This window comes from Nerophis ophidion, linkage group LG18, assembly GCF_033978795.1.
Source record: "Nerophis ophidion isolate RoL-2023_Sa linkage group LG18, RoL_Noph_v1.0, whole genome shotgun sequence".
In the NCBI taxonomy this organism is placed as follows: Eukaryota; Metazoa; Chordata; class Actinopteri; order Syngnathiformes; family Syngnathidae; genus Nerophis; species Nerophis ophidion.
The window spans coordinates 15374187-15393073 of NC_084628.1; the positions used below are offsets into that span (position 1 = coordinate 15374187).

Sequence of the window (18887 nt, forward strand, 5' to 3'; positions counted from 1 at the left end):
ATTAAATAAAATGACAATAAACTTTCTTCTACGTACAAAAAGTGCAACATTAAACAGTTTCAAGTCAACTCATGCTTAATTTATTACAGCATTTGGGAAGCCTGTAGTTGACTTTTATTATGTAAATGTTATATTTTTATCAAAATGTGATAGCAGGGACCCTGCCATTCAAAACTAGGCTGCTACATTACTAATGATTAATGTAACTATTGCTGAAAAATAGTACAATAGCAAAAAGAGAGACAATTCATCCCTGAACACAATGGCGTTCAATGAAATTGAATTTGCTGCCCCTAACACACACACGCACGCACACACTCAAACCAAAATGAGCTAACGTTACGCTAAAAGCTAATTAGCCTTCACCTCAAGCTTATACTGTGAGCTAGCTGAGCTGCAGTTTAAGTTTCTAGAAGGTCAACGGGCTCATAGTGATGTTTGTAATAGTTGTGACTGGGAAGTGTTTTTTATAATTTGGGGAGTGTACGCTGCTTACATGCTAAACACATATCTGCTTGACGCTGAAGCATTGACTACATCGCTCTGAATACGCACTGCTGATTGGCTTTGTATGTAACCAATCAGATGGTTGTGTGGGCGGGACAATGCTTGCTGCTGAGACAGAGGCAGAAAGCACAGCAGCTTGTGAAGACTTCTGCTTACAAACTCCTTCGGTACGCCCGCGTGCCGAACCGAAACCCCCGTACCAGAACGGTTCAATACAAATACACGTACCGTTACACCCCTAGGCGGGCCACGATAAAATATGGCAGACCACATTAAATGATGTGACGGATGACATTCGAAATTTGTGGAGTGCCACTTTAATATTATAGGACGAGCCATTTTAAAATAAAATCATGTGGCAGACTATATAAAATGACATGGCGAGCCGACGTAAGAACAATTTGGCGTGCCACTTTAAATTATATGGCGGGCCACATTTAAATGGGCCTTGAGCTTGACACCTGGGAACTATTCCTTTAGTCCACCAGTGATAATATTAATTTTAAGAAACAGTTTATTGTTCTCATGAAGGAGAGGATTAATGACTATGGAGAGACATTAGCCGTTAGCGTGGATGCTATTTTGCGTTCAGGATGCCTTTGTTCGCTTGTCGCTGTCAGATTTTTGGGACACAGCTTGTTTTGTCATCAACATGCAAAATCAAGAAACGACTGTATAGTATTATATAAAGCTCTATCGTCGACCAAAATTATATCATTAATATTGTTGATACGGAGAAATCCTATTCCCACAAAATTAGAGTCTTAGAATGTTGGAACTTGGCGGTACAGCCCAACCCCTAATTGAGTGACTGGATCAAGAGGTGTGTCCCAAGACTTTTGCCCTTACCTGACGGTGCCACTCTTCCTGCGAGACGAGTGGGCAGCGAGACAGCAATGCACACGCATGTGTGCAGTGAGGCCTGTTCACTAGTTTGACATGTGAGAGACACAAAGAAAAAAAATATGACCGCTTCCCAAGCAGACGCAGCATGATGGAATGACAGGAGATTATAGCGAGGTGACGTAACCTTCAGGTGTCTCGCGTGCAGGTGCAGCTTTCCAGGTGAGATCTTGGCATCTCACAAAGCTGGGGGATAATCACCACCCTTCTCTATAAACGTCCACCTCAAGCCTGATATGACATACCGTGCATTTTAGTGGTAGGTCGATAAAGGTCTGTAATTTACCCTGAGAGCTAGTGATGCCGGTGTGATACACTTTTTGGCTGCTTGTTGTTCTCATTGTGCGGTGTTGTTGTCAGAAGTGGACTTCAGAGGGGTGGGCTTCACATGGCCTCATAACACACAGACCCAGTGGAGCCGACATCATCTCAAGGCCATGGCGAGCGTGGGCGGCATGTTTGCGCCTGATAAGGTTTTGGTTCCTGGGCTGCTGGGACGTGGAAGGTCCCGCAGAAGAAAGCGTTCCAGTTTTTGAAAGGGAGCATGAGTGCCAGTGTGGCTTGATAAGGTTTGAGAGCTTGAAATACCTCTTTCTCCATTAATGGAAACAGAGATAGTCTGTTTCAGGATCAAACTGTCACCACCATGAAACATTTATTAATTATATAGGGACTGTTTTCAGTTTTTTTTGTTTGCTTAGCTAATGAAGCAGTAAGTTGAATAATGGGGACACGAAATTGTTACTTGGAGAATTTCTAATACACTTCTGCCCTGGCGATTTTGTATAATGTACTGTAATAATAATATTCAACTATAATTATTTGATTCTTGTTTATATTGACAAATGTTATGTTTTAGACTGCAGTATTGTTTAATTAAGGACACCTATTACGTATGTCTAGCTTGTGTATTTTTGTGTACTTAGCTGTTGTGTAGATGTTAGCTAGTAGCCTATAGCCTACCACAGGGGCGCTCACACTTTTTCTGCAGGCGAGCTACTTTTCAATTGACCAAGTCGAGGAGATCTACCTCATTCCTATTTATAATTTATATTTATTTATGAAAGAGACATTTTTGTTAACAAGTTAATGGTGTTTAATGATAATACAAGCATGTTTAACACACATAGATTCCTTTCTTTCATGAAGACAAGAATATAAGTTGGTGTATTTGATTCTGATGACTTGCATTGATTGGAATTAGACAGTGGTGCTGATAACGTCCGCATTTTCAAATGGAGGAAAAAAAAAGTCCTCCTTTCTGTCCAAAACCACATGAAAGTGGTTGGATTTGGCATCTCATTTGTCCAACTTTTATACTCGTTTTTAAACACTTTGTTATGAGAGTGGCATATGTGTGTGGCCCTTTAATGTCTGGCAGCAGGTGAATGACGTCAGTGAGAGTGCGGGTGGGCAAGCAAGTGAGAAAGCGGTCGCTGAGGGCGGGGGAGAAATACATTGGCATCAAACGCCGTAGCTTGCTAGCTTGTGCACGCTAGCTTTCTGAGACTCTTCTTTTGTTAGCACAGGCAGGATGAAACAGGTCTTTTATGGTGAAGACAGGAACTGTGCTGTCGGTCTTTAGAGTTTTGACAGTAGGTACGGAGTCTCTAGGAATAAAATGTGTTTCTCTGTGTCCGCCCTGTTAGTGATTTTTTTCTTAAATATGAGCTCGCAGCAGCCAGCGTCATCTCACAAGATCCTCGGGTGCCGAGAATGTCAAACAACTGACGAAAGTGAAGTCTTGGTATGATTGATGATTGCTAATTTTTATGTCTATTTTTTAATGCCTGGCTTGAGATCGACTGACACACCCTCCGAGATCGACCAGTCGATCGCGATCGACGTAATGGGCACCCCTGGCCTACCATGTTTACGTTTTGTAAATAACTTCACTAAAATACAAGAAAAGACCACCAACCTTGTGTGCTTATTGGAGGACATTTAGATGTGAACTGGCGGTCCAACTCTGCACAACTAAACGCACTGTAGCTGATATAATCTGATACTTGTTTTTTTAATCTGATTTTGATATCGGATTGGAACACCCCTTTTAAGCAGTATTGTTTTTAAGTCAAATGTGCTGATAAACTATGAGTAAATTTGGAAACAACTCACTTAACTTTATATAAATACTTACTACTGGTACATATTTCCATACAAAAGTAAAAAGATGTTAACCACTGTTAATATGAAATACATGTTTCAAAAAAGGCAAAATACCTGCCATCATATGTGACTTTGGCATACAGTAACTCACAAAACTTCAGTTCAATGAGTATCAAATAATCAGCTCTGTATGTTTTATTTTTGCTTTTTCTTTGGCATTCTTAGAGGTTTTGGTCCTACTTAGGACATAATATATATAGAAATGATCTGTTCCAATTCTAAACTCTCAGCATCTTACATGTATTAACGGTCCAATGTAAAAAAATAAGTGAGCCACTGCTGCAGTAGTGTTAAAAATGTGCTGTCTTATGTTTGATTAGTAATGGAAGTGTAATGTGAATTAGGCAACCCTGACTGGCCGTTCATTGTTCATCAGAGCGGAACATTATCTCCAGACCTATGTAAACATCAATATATACCTTATTTGGAGCTATATTGGCATTCTACCTCTCCCTCCACCCACATTTAATGCCAAACAAACACATACCAATCGTTGGTTAAAAGGCGATCGCCGAATTCGTCCTCGCTTCCTCCCGTGCCGCTGTCTGTCGTGATATTGCTCAATAGCTTCAGTTTCTTCTTCAATTTCGTTTTTGCTACCTGCCTCCACACTCCAACTATCCGTTTCAATACATGCGTAATCTGTTGAAACGCTAACGGCGCTTTCTTACCCCCACATAAATAATCATGAATGTAGAAATAATCTATCCTGTGATCAAAATGTCACCATCATAAAATCTCCATTAACTGTAATAAGCGAAAAAATAAGTGAACACCTGGTAACATTAAAAAAATCGTCATTACTGTTCATTAATAGATTATATTTAACAATAATAAAACTTCAACTACAGTAGAGAAAGGGATTTACATAGCTTCATTCCTGGGTGAAAGTCTGCTGAAAATGACGGAAAGTGCCCTTCTACATAGCAAATGAGGCTGTGGTCAAAATTGGAATTGCCACAGAACTCATAAGATATTCAACACTTCACTGCCATATGGCGGCTTAAGTGGATAATGCACACCCCAAATTTGTCACATTTCATGTGTCATGTAAATTGTGACGAGTGAGAACATAAGAATGCCCTTTCTACTGTAAAACCCTCCTTCAAAATAATGCTTTTTTTTTTGTATGAAGCAATAGTTTGACCCTGAAAAATCATACATTTTTATTGTGTTTAGCGGTGACAAAAACAGAATTAGGGTTTAAGGTGAAGTTCTTAAGCGCGGTGTTATATCTTCTCTGTTTGCTCTTTATTGACAAAGGTTACACTTGATATGCTGCACCAAGAGCGACTACAGGAGACCACGCCCCTTTTCTTGCCATCCATGCTCTTTCTGTGTTTGTACGCCAGCAAGGAGGCAAAGCTGGAGCCTCAGCTGGGTAAACAGATTTTTATTATTACCAGCGGCTGCTTACAGACACACACTGACTGCGGCTCCTTCACAATAAAGCGCTTTGCTAGGTGATATTACACCTCTATGATTAATTGTTAAGTTAAAGTAACATTCAATGATTGTCACACACACACTAGGTGTGGCGAAATTGTTCTCTGCATTTGACCCATCACCCTTTATCCCCCCCTGGGAGGTGAGGGGATCAGTGGGCAGCAGCGGTGGCCGCGCCCGGGAATAATTTTGGATGATTTAACCACCTTTTCCAACCTTTGATGCTGAGTGCCAAGCAGGGAGGTAATGGGTCCCATTTGTATAGTCTTTGGTATGACTCAGCCGGGGTTTGAACTCACAACCTACCGATCTCAGGGCGGACTTGTGTGAATGCTCTATAAGATAGACCAAAAAAATTATCTATTATTTTTACGATGCAAAAGGTTGGCTAGCTCCACAGCCCACAGTTTTCATCCGATCCAATTCGTTAGAGTATCGAAACGTTCAGCTCAACCGGGAATCGTGAGCTCCCCGAAATAAAAAATGAATACCCTGAATTACCCAGAATTCCCCGGTTTTTCGTGACATTTTGCCCATTGAAAATGAACAGGCCAATTTTTAAACATGCACAACTCCCACATTTTCCCACTTGATTCGAACAGTTCCACTATCCACAGACTCCATTGACCTTGGACAATCAAACTACCATGTTCCAAGTTCAAAAGAATTCCAAGAAGTCCCTGTTTTCCAAAGCCCTATTTTCACCTCTTCCTGTAAAGTTTTACAATAGTCCACATTTTCCACCCGTTTTTGACCATTCAACCTTAGAAACCTTAGGGCAGTGGTTCTCAAATGGGGGTACGCGTACCCATGGGGGTACTTGAAGGTATGCCAAGGGGTACGTGAGATTTATAAAAAAAATTCTAAAAATAGCGACAAAAATCCTTTATGAATATATTTATTGAATAATACTTCAACAAAATATGAATGTAAGTTCATAAACTGTGAAAAAAAATACAACAATGCAATATTCAGTGTTGACAGCTAGATTTTTTGTGGACATGTTCCATAAATATTGATGTTAAAGATGAATTTTTTTGTGAAGAAATGTTTAGAATTAAGTTCATGAATCCAGATGGATCTCTATTACAATCCCCAAAGAGCGCACTTTAAGTTGATGATTACCTCTATGTGCAGAAATCTTTATTTATAATTGAATCACTTGTTTATTTTTCAACAAGTTTGTAGTAATTTGTATATCTTTTTTTCCAAATAGTTCAAGAAAGACCACTATAAATGAGCAATATTTTGCACTGTTTTACAATTTAATAAATCAGAAACTGATGACATAGTGCTGTGTTTTAATTCTTTATCCCTTTTTTTCAACCAAAAATGCTTTGCTCTGATTAGGGGGTACTTGAATTAAAAAAATGTTCACAGGGGGTACATCACTGAAAAAAGGTTGAGATCTACTGCCTTGGGGCAACAAATGCTTCTATTTGTTTTCCACACAAGTTCCCGGATTTTCCAAAAATTACCCATTCTCAATTCAAACTTACATTTCTCAACCGATTCCAAAAATTCAAACACCCACCCATTCAAGTACCCATGCTAGTAATAATACTCTTAAGAATTCCGTTTTCCCAAAATTCCTAAATTTCCAGGAAATTCCTATTCAAATGAATAGACATATTGTTAGTTTTACAGTGCCCGAAATGTTTGCACTATTTTAAAATCTGATTACGTCCTTCCAACCGTCCACCCGCACTACTCTTCCGGTATATCGAACACAAAACATGTTTTACCTTTCCCAAAATTCCCAGTTTTCCCGTTGCCCATTGACGATGAATGGGCGTCACACAATCTACTGCATATCCAACATTTCTCATCCAATTTGAACCGTTCCACCATCCACACACTCGCCAATGACATTCAAGCCACTATGTTTCCCGGTTTGGAAAATTCCCAGATTACCCGGAATTGCCAGGAATTTGCCCTGATTGAAAATGAATGGGCAGTATACAAACCTCTCCATATCCTACATTTCTCAACCGATTCAAACCGTTCTAACATCCACACACTCCACTCAACCTGGAAATTCTAGCATTTTAGTTCTATTAATGTGTATCGGTGGCTTGCGGGACGCCCAATGTGCATTGGGCATTCACACGCAATTCCTGCCGTAATTGCAAATTCTACAAACCTCGTTTCCATATGAGTTGGGAAATTGTGTTAGATGTAAATATAAACGGAATACAATGATTTGCAAATCATTTTCAACTCATATTCAGTTGAATATGCAACTTTTTTTTTTTAATGCAAATAATCATTAACTTTAGATTTTGATGCCAGCAACCATGACAAAGAAGTTCGGAAAGGTGGCAAAAAATACTGATAAAGTTGAGGAATGCTCTTCAAACACTTATTTGGAACATCCCACAGGTGTGCAGGCTGATTGGGAACAGGTGGGTGCCATGATTGGGTATAAAAACAGCTTTCCAAAAAATGCTCAGTCTTTCACAAGAAAGGATGGGTCGAAGTACACCCCTTTGTCCACAACTGCGTGAGCAAATAGTCAAACTGTCACGCCTATGGTTCATGTTTTGTTTTGGTCATGTTATGTTTAGTTTGTTGGACATTCAGCTCTTGCGTTTGCACTTCCTTGTTTTCTTTGTCACCATGGCTACTCATTAGTCCCACACCTGTTTCTCATCATCATAGTCACTATTTAAATAATTTGTTTTCTGTTCATCAGCCTGGGAACTTTGCATTCTACCTTGCCTTGCCAACCTTCATGCCTGGCCACGTTGCTAATTATTTTGACCACGCCACGTAAGATTTTTGTATTTTTTGCCTCAGTTCTAGTTTTTGGTTTATTGTGTATCTTTGATAGTATCTTTTGTTTATTATATTTATTTAGTCATGCCATTGTTTGAAGTTTTAGTATAGATTATTATCCGCCCCCGAGCGCGTCCTTTGTTTTGCCTTTTTGTATTTTTAGTGTATAAATAACTATGTACCTGAATTCACGCCTGGCTTGTACCATATTCCCTCTGCGTCGAGGTAGCAAAACCAATCCATGTCACGGCTTGACACAAACAGTTAAAGAACAACGTTTCTCAAAGTGCAATTGCAAGAAATGTAGGGATTTCAACATCTACGGTACATAATATCATCAAAATGTTCAGAAAATCTGGAGAAATTACTCCACGTAAGCGGCATGACCGGAAACCAACATTGAATGACCGTCACCTTCGATCCCTCAGACGGCACTGTATGAAAAACCGACATCAATCTCTAAAGGATATCACCACATGGGCTCAGGAACACTTCAGAAAACCACTGTCACTAAATACAGTTCGTCGCTACATCTGTAAGTGCAAGTTAAAGCTCTACTATGCAAAGCGAAAGCCATTTATCAACAACATCCAGAAACGCCGCCGGCTAAGATGGACTGATGCAAAGTGGAAAAGTGTTCTGTGGTCTGAAGAGTCCACATTTCAAATTGTTTTTGGAAATATTCAACATCGTGTCATCTGGACCAAAGGGGAAGCGAACCATCCAAACTGTTATCGACGCAAAGTTCAAAAGCCAGCATCTGTGATGGTATGGGGGTGCATTAGTGCCAAAGGCATGGTTAACTTACACATCTGTGAAGGCACTATTAATGCTGAAAGGTCCATACAGGTTTCGGAAGAACATATGCTGCCAACTAAGCGCCGTCTTTTTCACCCCTTGCTTATTTCAGCAAGACAATGCCAAGCCACATTCAGCAGGTTTTACAATAGTGTGGCTTCGTAAAAAAAAAAAGAGTGCGGGTACTTTCCTGGCCCGCCTGCAGTCCAGACCTGTCTCCCATCGAAAATGTGTGGTGCATTATGAAGCGTAAAATACAACAGCGGAGACCCCGGATTGTTGAACGAATGAAGCTCTACATAAAACAAGAATGGTAAAGAATTCCACTTTCAAAGCTTCAACAAATAGATTCCTCAGTTCTCGAACATTTATTGTGTTGTTAAAAGAAAAGGTGATGTAACACAGTGGTGAACATGCCCTTTCCCAACTACTTTGGCACGTGTTGCAGCCATGAAATTCCAAGTTAATTGTAGTGCATTCACTTAAATATGGGTTGAAAAGGATTTGCAAATCATTGTATTCCGTTTATATTTACATCTAACACAATTTCCCAACTCATATGGAAACGGGGTTTGTAGTATTAAGTTACTGTTTTTGCATTGCATTACATAATAAAGCTACAATCTATTGCTTGTGTTACATACATGTGCATATTTGTAATATAACATGCATATAATGTGCCGGGCTGCACGCAATGTAATAAGCAGTCCACGGAGAGTTCCATGCGTGCAGAAACAATTAAAACGGCAATCTGGCGCCCGTCAGAGGAGTGATCTATAAATGGCAAATTAAGTTGTCAAGTAATAACAGATGTGTTGTTTTAACGGCCGGACGATCTTATATCTCCCTCCGCCGAGCGAAGGTGTCTCATTACACGGATGCGAGGCAATCAAAGGAGAACATCTCACATTTCTAAATCAACCAACCTGCACATGTAATGTTAAAATAACCTCTCCAGTAATACGATATTACATCATTTAGAGCTAATTCATTTTTTTCCCCACATTACAACTCTATTGGGTTAGATTTGTGGTCTATCCAGAGGGGGAATCTGCACACAGGGTTATTGCAGAATGCGTCTCAATATCTACTACATTTTATGTTGCACTTAGCACTTTACTTTGACTTTATTTGAAATACAAGCACCAACAAATGATGGCATTGAATTTATTCTATGCTAGCTATCAAATCAACAAGAACCGCTCCCACTTGAGCGCAATAAGACAACAGTGATGTAGAAAAGAACTCAATAAAGTACATTTGCTTCCTCTATAAGGTTGCAACACTAACAGTATGCTTCAAACACGGTGCAATGTACGTTTCTTGGTTTTAAGGTTGCATTTTGGTCAGTTTAAGGTAGAGTAAGCCAGACAACAAAATACAAACCATAAACTGTTTAGCGTTTGTGTAAATCACAGGTGTCAAAATTAAGGCGAGGGAACCAGATCCGGCCTGCCACATCATTTTAGAAAACCCACTATAATGCTTGTCCTTCAATCAATCAATCAATGTTTATTTATATAGCCCCAAATCACAAATGTCTCAAAGGACTGCACAAATCATTACGACTACAACATCCTCGGAAGAACCCACAAAAGGGCAAGGAAAACTCACACCCTGTGGGCAGGGAGAATTCACATCCAGTGGGACGCCAGTGACAATGCTGACTATGAGAAACCTTGGAGAGGACCTCAGATGTGGGCACCCCCCCCCCCTCTAGGGGACCGAAAGCAATGGATGTCGAGCGGGTCTAACATGATACTGTGAAAGTTCAATCCATAGTGGCTCCAACACAGCCGCGAGAGTTCAGTTCAAGCGGATCCAAGACAGCAGCGAGAGTCCCGTCCACAGGAGACCATCTCAAGCGGAGGCGGATCAGCAGCGTAGAGATGTCCCCAACCGATACAGGCGAGCGGTCCATCCTGGGTCCCGACGAGCGGTCCATCCTGGGTCTCGACTCTGGACAGCCAGTACTTCATCCATGGTCATCGGACCGGACCCCCTCCATAAGGGAGGGGGGGACATAGGAGAAAGAAAAGAAGCGGCAGATCAACTGGTCTAAAAAGGAGGTCTATTTAAAGGCTAGAGTATACAGATGAGTTTTAAGGTGAGACTTAAATGCTTCTACTGAGGTAGCATCTCGAACTGTTACCGGGAGGGCATTCCAGAGTACTGGAGCCCGAACGGAAAACGCTCTATAGCCCGCAGACTTTTTTTGGGCTCTAGGAATCACTAATAAGCCGGAGTCTTTTGAACGCAGATTTCTTGCCGGGACATATGGTACAATACAATCGGCAAGATAGGCTGGAGCTAGACCGTGTAGTATTTTATATGTAATTAGTAAAACCTCAAAACCTTGGCCATATTTATACAAATGTATGTGTTTAGAGATACAATGCCCAAAACCTTAATTTTTAGTTGTTTGCGCTGTAAACCAAAATCATAACTGCTCTCTTAATCGATGACGTGGAACACACATTAAGGTGAATTGAGTTCATGAAAATTTTTACTGCACATAACTATTAACAACTGTTCCCAAACAACACCCTGTTCCCAAACAACACACAAGTCATTGTTTTTTTTTGTCAAGATATAGATAGGTAATATTTTTTTTTACTGTAGGTAGAGAAAATGCCCAAAGAAAAGGCAAACTAAATAAATACATACCGTCAGGTATAGGGACCCCTAAAGGTAGTTATAGGGTGTCCCCAGCTAAATGACAGATAGTTAATAGTAATGGACCCTTATTGTGTCCATTTGTACACTCAGTTACATTAAAGGCCTACTGAAACCCACTACTACCGACCACGCAGTCTGATAGTTTATATATCAATGATGAAATATTAACATATACGACCGGTTTAGTTTACTAAATTACAATTTTGAATTTTCCGCGGAGTTTCTTGTTGAAAACGTCGCGGAATGATGACGCGTGACGTCTCGAGTTGGAGGCGACATATTAGCGTAGCACCAGTAGCGGCTAAAAGTCGTCTCTCTTCATCTCGCAATTACACAGTATTTTGGTCATCTGTGTTGCTGAATCTTTTGCAATTTGTTCAATTAATAATGGAGAAGTCAAAGTAGAAAGATGGAGGTGGGAAGCTTTAGCCTTTAGCCTTTAGCCAGACAAACACATGGTGTTTCCTAGTTTAAAATTCCCGAAGGTGGATCAGAGCGGTCAAGCGAACACTTGTCAACCGGCAGATTTCGGTGAGAAAATTGTGGTAAAAAGTTGCCTCTTACCGGAGATCAGCAGAACTTCTGTCGTGCTACTGCTGTCATGACTAATTCCCTCAGAGACTGGCGTCAAGACACCCGTGGAGACACCCCTCTGACTATCAGGTACTATATAATCTCACTAAAACACTAGCAACACAATAGAAAGATAAGGGATTTCCCAGAATTATCCTAGTGAATGTGTCTAAAAACATCAGAATTTTTTTCTTACTTTATTTTATTTATTTTTTTTCTAGTCCTTCGCTATCAATATCCTCAGCCACAAATCTTTCATCCTCGCTCAAATTAATGGGGAAATTGTCGTTTTCTCGGTCCGAATAGCTCTTTTTGTTGGAGGCTCCCATTATAAACAATGTGAGGATGTGAGGAGCCCTCACATGGGTGACGTCATCGTCTGCGACGTCCGGTAAAGGCAAGACTTTTTTTATTAGCGACCAAAAGTTGCGAACTTTATCGTGGATGTTCTGTACTAAATCCTTTCAGCAAAAATATGGCAATATCGCGAAATTATCAAGTATGACACATAGAATGGATGTGCTATCCCCGTTTGAATAAGAAAATCTCATTTCAGTGGGTCTTTAACATTGATGGTTAACATGCCCCGCGACCCCGAAAGGGAATAAGCGGTAGAAAATGGATGGATGGATGGGTTAACATGTGGGCCCATAGATAGAAAAGCCGTTAAATGTAGCTTTGATGTAGCAAGCTACTTTTGCCGTGCAACTTGTAGTGTCATTTGCTACAATTCCCTTAATCCCTTGATTAGGTTTGGAACAACTTTAATGTGTATTATATGTAATAATGGGAATTGTTTTGCAGTGTTTGCACACACTGTACTAGAGGTTGCATTGTGCTCGAGAGATTGTTTTCTTCCTAAGGCTTCATCGCCAGCGCTGTGTGGGCTGCATTCCCTTTATTGAGTCGATTTCCCCTCTTTTCGGTCTGGCTGGTCCACCAACGTCCCTTGCCGACTTCAGTCCTTGCAAAAATCAGCAAAAAAAAATCCCTCATTTCGGCTCCAATCCCCGCTCAGCTCGGTCTATTTCAGCAGGGAACGGCCTATTTAGGAAGGTGCTGAAAGTGTTTATGCTGACCGTCCACTTCCACTGATTTCCTTTTTTCTTTTCCCCCATTTGATCCACACACAGCTCAGCAGAATAAAAAGACCGCGGCCAATCCGGGACTTCCTAATAATACATCTGGTGTGCATTTTTAATGGGGGTATTGGTGAGTGGCAACAGGATGAAATGTTTGTGATTGTGACAGAAGCAAGTCATAAATGCCTCAGCTGGATAAAACATGGCTTCATCTGCAGTTAATCAGTCATGATCACAAGCTGTAAATATACCCCTGACTTCCTGCTAAGTGTGCTAAATACACCCAGGAATTATGTTAGTCTAAGGTTTATTTTTTATTTATGTACTTCTCAAGAATTGGATTTATGGCTCTTCAGCCCCCAAAGAGATGATTTTTCTTTGCAGAAGACAGGTCACGGTATACTTGGAGAAGTCGACTTGGCCCAAAACTTTGTATCGTCCTTAAGTTTTGACATGTTTATGTTGTTTTATCGCCAAAGTTGTATATAAACGGTGATGAGGCTGTAATTCACCATTTGGTCGAGCTGTGACAAGCTATTGGTTTTTCATCAAGATACGTGAGAAACCTCAGAAGGTTTCCGGTGGGATACATATTGCTGTGTTGTACAGTCACACATTTCAAGATGTCTTTAGTTTTCATTAGTTCTAAAATGAAATGATCAATAGTATGATTCAAGGTGTGTCCTGATCCGTTATTGATATCGTATATCCGAACAATATCAGCAAAAAAACTTCCATCCAAAATCTCCGATACAAGTAGTCCTGCAGTTTGTTTACTTGTGCAAAACTGGACAGCCAGTAAAAATCTACATGTCCTCCAATAAGCACACAGGGTCTGTCTCTATTGTATTCTACTGAAGTAATTTACTAAAGGAAAACATTGTAAGCTGTAGGCTACTAGCAGCTAGCAGCTATACAAATGATATTGATAATGAACATTTGTCCAATATCAGCAGAAACACAAGTATTGGATGATGTTGGCACAAATCATAAGCCATCTAGCAGGCACAAGAAATTGATACTTTGATTATACATACATTTCCCTTAAAACTGACTTTGAAACAATGTTGCAAAATAGCTGTTTTTGTAAATTGATACAATGTTGATGTCTAACGTTGGATCTACATTGGTCAAATAGACGTCACAACATGACATTGATTAAATGTCGTCAAAATGTATGTTGTTCCAATGTTGTATTTCTGTTGTAAAATATTGGTTGGAAAATGACCAAAATTCAATGGTCAAATTAATGTCTGAACCCAACATTGATTAAACGTTGTCAAAAAGCATGTTGTTTCAACGTTATGTTTGAGTTGCTCAATGTCAGGTCCTAATTCAACAATTTCTCAATGTTGTTTTAATGTTTTGTAGTTCTGTGTATGTGGCGTTTACTCGTGCAAAGCTGAACAAACAGTTAACGTATACATTCCTTTCGATAAACACACAAGGTTAGTGTTTTCATGTGTTTTACAAAAGGTAAACATGATTATTAGGAGGTAGCAGCTACACAACAGCACAATAATAGCACACAAAGTAGACAAATGTAATAAATGTCTGTATTCACACGATATTGCTGTCTAAATCAAGTATCGAATAATTATAGTTGCCTTACGGATACAGTTTCCAAGGGAGAAAAGTATTAGAAAGTATCCAGTAACAAATGAGTCTGCATCATTAATAAGAAATAAGTTATTATTTTTCATTGTTCTCTGTTTGACTCATATCACTTGATCCAACCATTTCTAACTTTCCGTACTTCAAAATGATAGTAGTTTTTATGATCCTTGCTGATATCGTATTGGGTCCAATACTCAAGGCCCCAATATCGGTATTGTAAGCAAAACTTGAAGCGGAAATGACACTTTCAAAATAAAAGGTCACATTTTTCAAGCAACAAAATTGAGTTTAATAAAATTAGTCTGTGCTGAGATTCAGGAAAAGTAATCATGTGTGTAAAATGATTGTTTAAAAAGAACACAAAAAAATGAGTTACAAAAAAAACAAATATATTTTAAGTTAGAAGAAACTCAAATAGCCACAAAAAAAATATTTACTTAATTTGCAATACAAATACGAGAACTGATGTCCCGTGGGATACGTTATGGTCATCTACAGCAGTGGTCCCCAACCACCGATTGGTACCGGGCCACAGAAGATTTTTTTATTCATTTTTTATTTTATTCTATTTTTCATTTTATTAAATCAACATAAAAAACACAAGATACACTTACAATTAGTGCACCAACCTAAAAAACCTCCCTTTTTCATGACAAAAAAAGAAAAAAAGAATCCGGCCCCTCCCCCCGTTGACCGGTCCGCAGCTACAAAAAGGTTAGGGGACCACTGATCTACAGTACACCCAGGCATTTGCAGTTTTATACGAATCAGAATAAGAATAGTTTTATTGCCATTGTTTGAGAACGGGCTCCCAGACTAGGAATTGTTGTTGGTGCAATCGTGCAACATAAAACACATATAACACAGAATAGGTTATAAAATGAGCTGTAACTGAGCTATCAGATCTTGTTATTGTTCATGTGTCTGATGGCCGAGGGGAAAAAAACTGTTCAGGTGGCGGGAGGTGTGGGTCTGGATGGACTGTAGTCTCCTGCCTGAGGGTAGAGAGGAGAACAGTTTGTGTATGGAGGAATGTAATCATAAATATGTATCAACATTAAATAATTACTAAATTTGTATTAATTCATGAGAATTGAGTGACATTGCATTTTACTTTTGTTGTATTTATTATGTTTATTTTATTCTACAAACCCCATTTCCATATGAGTTGGGAAATTGTGTTAGATGTAAATATAAACGGAATACATCCATCCATCCATTTTCTACCGCTTATTCCCTTTCGGGGTCACGGGGGGCGCTGGCGCCTATCTCAGCTACAATGGCGCCTATCTCAGCTACAATCGGGCGGAATACAATGATTTGCAAATCTTTTTCAACCCATATTCAGTTGAATGCACTACAAAGACAAGATATTTGATGTTCAAACTCATAAACTTTATTTTTTTTTTGCAAGTAAAAATTAACTTAGAATTTCATGGCTGCAACATGTGCCAAAGTAGTTGGGAAAGGGCATGTTCACCAATGTGTTACATCACCTTTTCTTTTAACAACACTCAATAAACGGTTGGGAACTGAGGAAACTAATTGTTGAAGCTTTGAAAGTGGAATTCTTTCTCATTCTTGTTTTATGTAGAGCTTAAGTCGTTCAACAGTCCGGTGTCTCCGCTTACGTATTTTACGCTTCATAATGCGCCACACATTTTCGATGGGAGACAGGTCTGGACTGCAGGCGGGCCAGGAAAATACCCGCACTCTTTTACTACGAAACCACGCTGTTGTAACACGTGGCTTGGCATTGTTTTGCTGAAATAAGCAGGGGCGTCCATGATAAGGTTGCTTGGATGACAACATATGTTCCTCCAAAACCTGTATGGACCATTCAGCATTAATGGTGCCTTCACAGATGTGTAATTTACCCATGCCTTGGGCTCTAATACACCCCCATACCATCACAGATGCTGGCTTTTGAACTTAGCGCTTATAACAATCCGCATGGTTATTTTCCTCTTTGTTCCGGAGGACACCACGTCCACAATTTCCAAATATAATTTGAAATGTTGACTCGTCAGACAACAGAACACTTTTCCACTTTGCATCAGTCCATCTTAGGTGAGCTCGGGCCCAGCGAAGCCAGCAGCATTCCTTGCTGTTGTTTATCAATGGGTTTTGCTTTGCATAGCAGAGTTTTAACTTGCACTTACAGATGTAGCAACCAACTGTTGGTTGCTAGTGGTTTTCTGAAGTGTTCCTGAGCCCATGTGGGGATATCCTTTACACACTGATGTCGCTTTTTGATGCAGTACCGCCTCAGGGCTCAAAGGTCCATAATATCATCGCTTAGGCGCAGTGTTTTCTCCAGATTCTCTGAACCTTTTGATGATTTTATGGACCGTAGATGGTAAAATCCCTAAATTCCTTGCAATAGCTCGTTGAGAAATGTTGTTCTAAAACTGTTCGACAATTTGCTTACAAATTGGTGACCCTCACCCCATCCTTGTTTGTGAATTACCTAGCATTTCATGGAAGCTGCTTTTATACCTGATCATGGCACCCACCTGTACCAATTAGCCTACACGCCTGTGGGATGTTCCAAATAAGTGTTTGATGAGCATTTCTCAACTTTATCAGTATTTATTGCCACCTTTCCCAACTTCTTTTTCACGTGTTGCTAGCATCAAATTCTAAAGTTAATGATTACTTGCAAAAAAAAAATTTTTTATCAGTTTGAACATCAAACATGTTGTCTTTGTAGTGCATTCAACTGAATAAGGGTTGAAAATGATTTGCAAATCATTGTATTCCATTTATATTTACATCTAACATAATTTACCAACTCATATTGAAACAGGGTTTGTATTTTATTGGCCTTTTATTATCATTGCCATTTAATTCTTGTTTTATATCTTTATTATTGCACCTGGTGCCAGTCCTTGCCCACTCAGGGCTAGTACAGGCTGCTATCTTTGCAGCGCAGGCATTGTGAGCATCGTGGGCAAAGCGTATCTTTTTACTTATCCTTACAAAATAATGCATGTCAGGTGAACCTTAGCACCCTGCTGAGGCGCAGGAAGGCACGTAGAGGACACAACTCGGCTTCGGAGCCTTCCAGAGAGAAGCGGAGCAGATTTAGCAGTTAATTGATTCTCTCTGGTGGGTGACAGGGTTGATCTGCAACGAGGTAAAGCTTGGGTCAGACCGGTGTGAAAGGCATCAGACCGTCCGAGTGAAACGGACGTGGGTGCCGGAGAGCATGCTGGGAAGTCTAGCCACTGTGTCTATCCATCTTGAGTCCGGCTAGTCACCTGCCTCCCCCTTGAGACGCTCTCAGGGAAAGTGTTCCTCTGTGTGACGTGTTCTTAAAGGGGAACATTATCACCGGACCTACTGTATGTAAGCGTCAATAAATACCTTGATGTTGCAGAAAAAAGACCATATGTTTTTTTAATCAATTTCCGTATTCTAAAAGGGTGAATTTGGCGATTTAAACGCCTTTCAATTGTTCACTGACCTTTCACCTGTGACGTTACAATGGGAAGCAATCCACCATTTTCTCAAACGCATTACACACACAAGTCAAATCAGCTCTGTTATTTTCCGTTTTTTCGACTGTTTTCCGTAGCTTGGAGACATCATGCCTCGTCGGTGTGTTGTCGGAGGGTGTAACAACACGATTAGGGACGGATTCAAGTTGTCTTACGTGGAGTGTGCATCGATTAGCACGGCATGCTAGTCGATGCTAACATGGCAGAAATGGCAAGAATGTCTGGATATCCTGCGACACTTACAGCAGATGCATTTCCAACGATAAAGTCAACGAAATCACAAAGGTGAGTTTTTTTGTTGATGTTATTGACTTATGTGCTAATCAGACATATTTGGTCAAGTCATGACTGCCAGTTAATCGGTGCTAACATGCTATTTAGGTTAGCTGTATGTACATTTGTAGCTATATTTGCATCCATCCTTTCCCTCCACCCACATTTAATGCCAAACAAACACCTACCAATCGACTGATTTAAATTGCTCCAGTGGTCAAAAGATGCAATCCTTGGTTAGAAGGCGATCGCCGAATAGCTTCAATAGCTATTCGCTCTTCAATTTCGTTTTCGCTATCTGCGTCCACACTACAACCATCCGTTTCAATACATGCGTAATCTGTTAAATCGCTTAAGCCGCTGAAATCAGAGTCTGAATCCGGGCTAATGTCGCTATATCTTGCTGTGCTATCCGCCATGTTTGTTTGTATTGGCATCACTATGTGACGTTACAGGAAAATGGACGGGTGGATTTACAGATAGCGAAAATCAGGCACTTTAAAGCCTTTTTCGGGATATTCCATGATGGGTAAAATTTTGAAAAAAACTTTGAAAAATA

The 18887-nt window shown here is 40.0% G+C and overlaps 1 protein-coding gene across 11 annotated transcripts in view; it reads left to right on the top strand.

Moving 5' to 3' along the window:
• The window catches only part of robo2 (roundabout, axon guidance receptor, homolog 2 (Drosophila)), a 1004723-nt gene that overhangs the window by 850124 nt on the left and 135712 nt on the right, over window positions 1-18887 (top strand). The window lies entirely within an intron of this gene.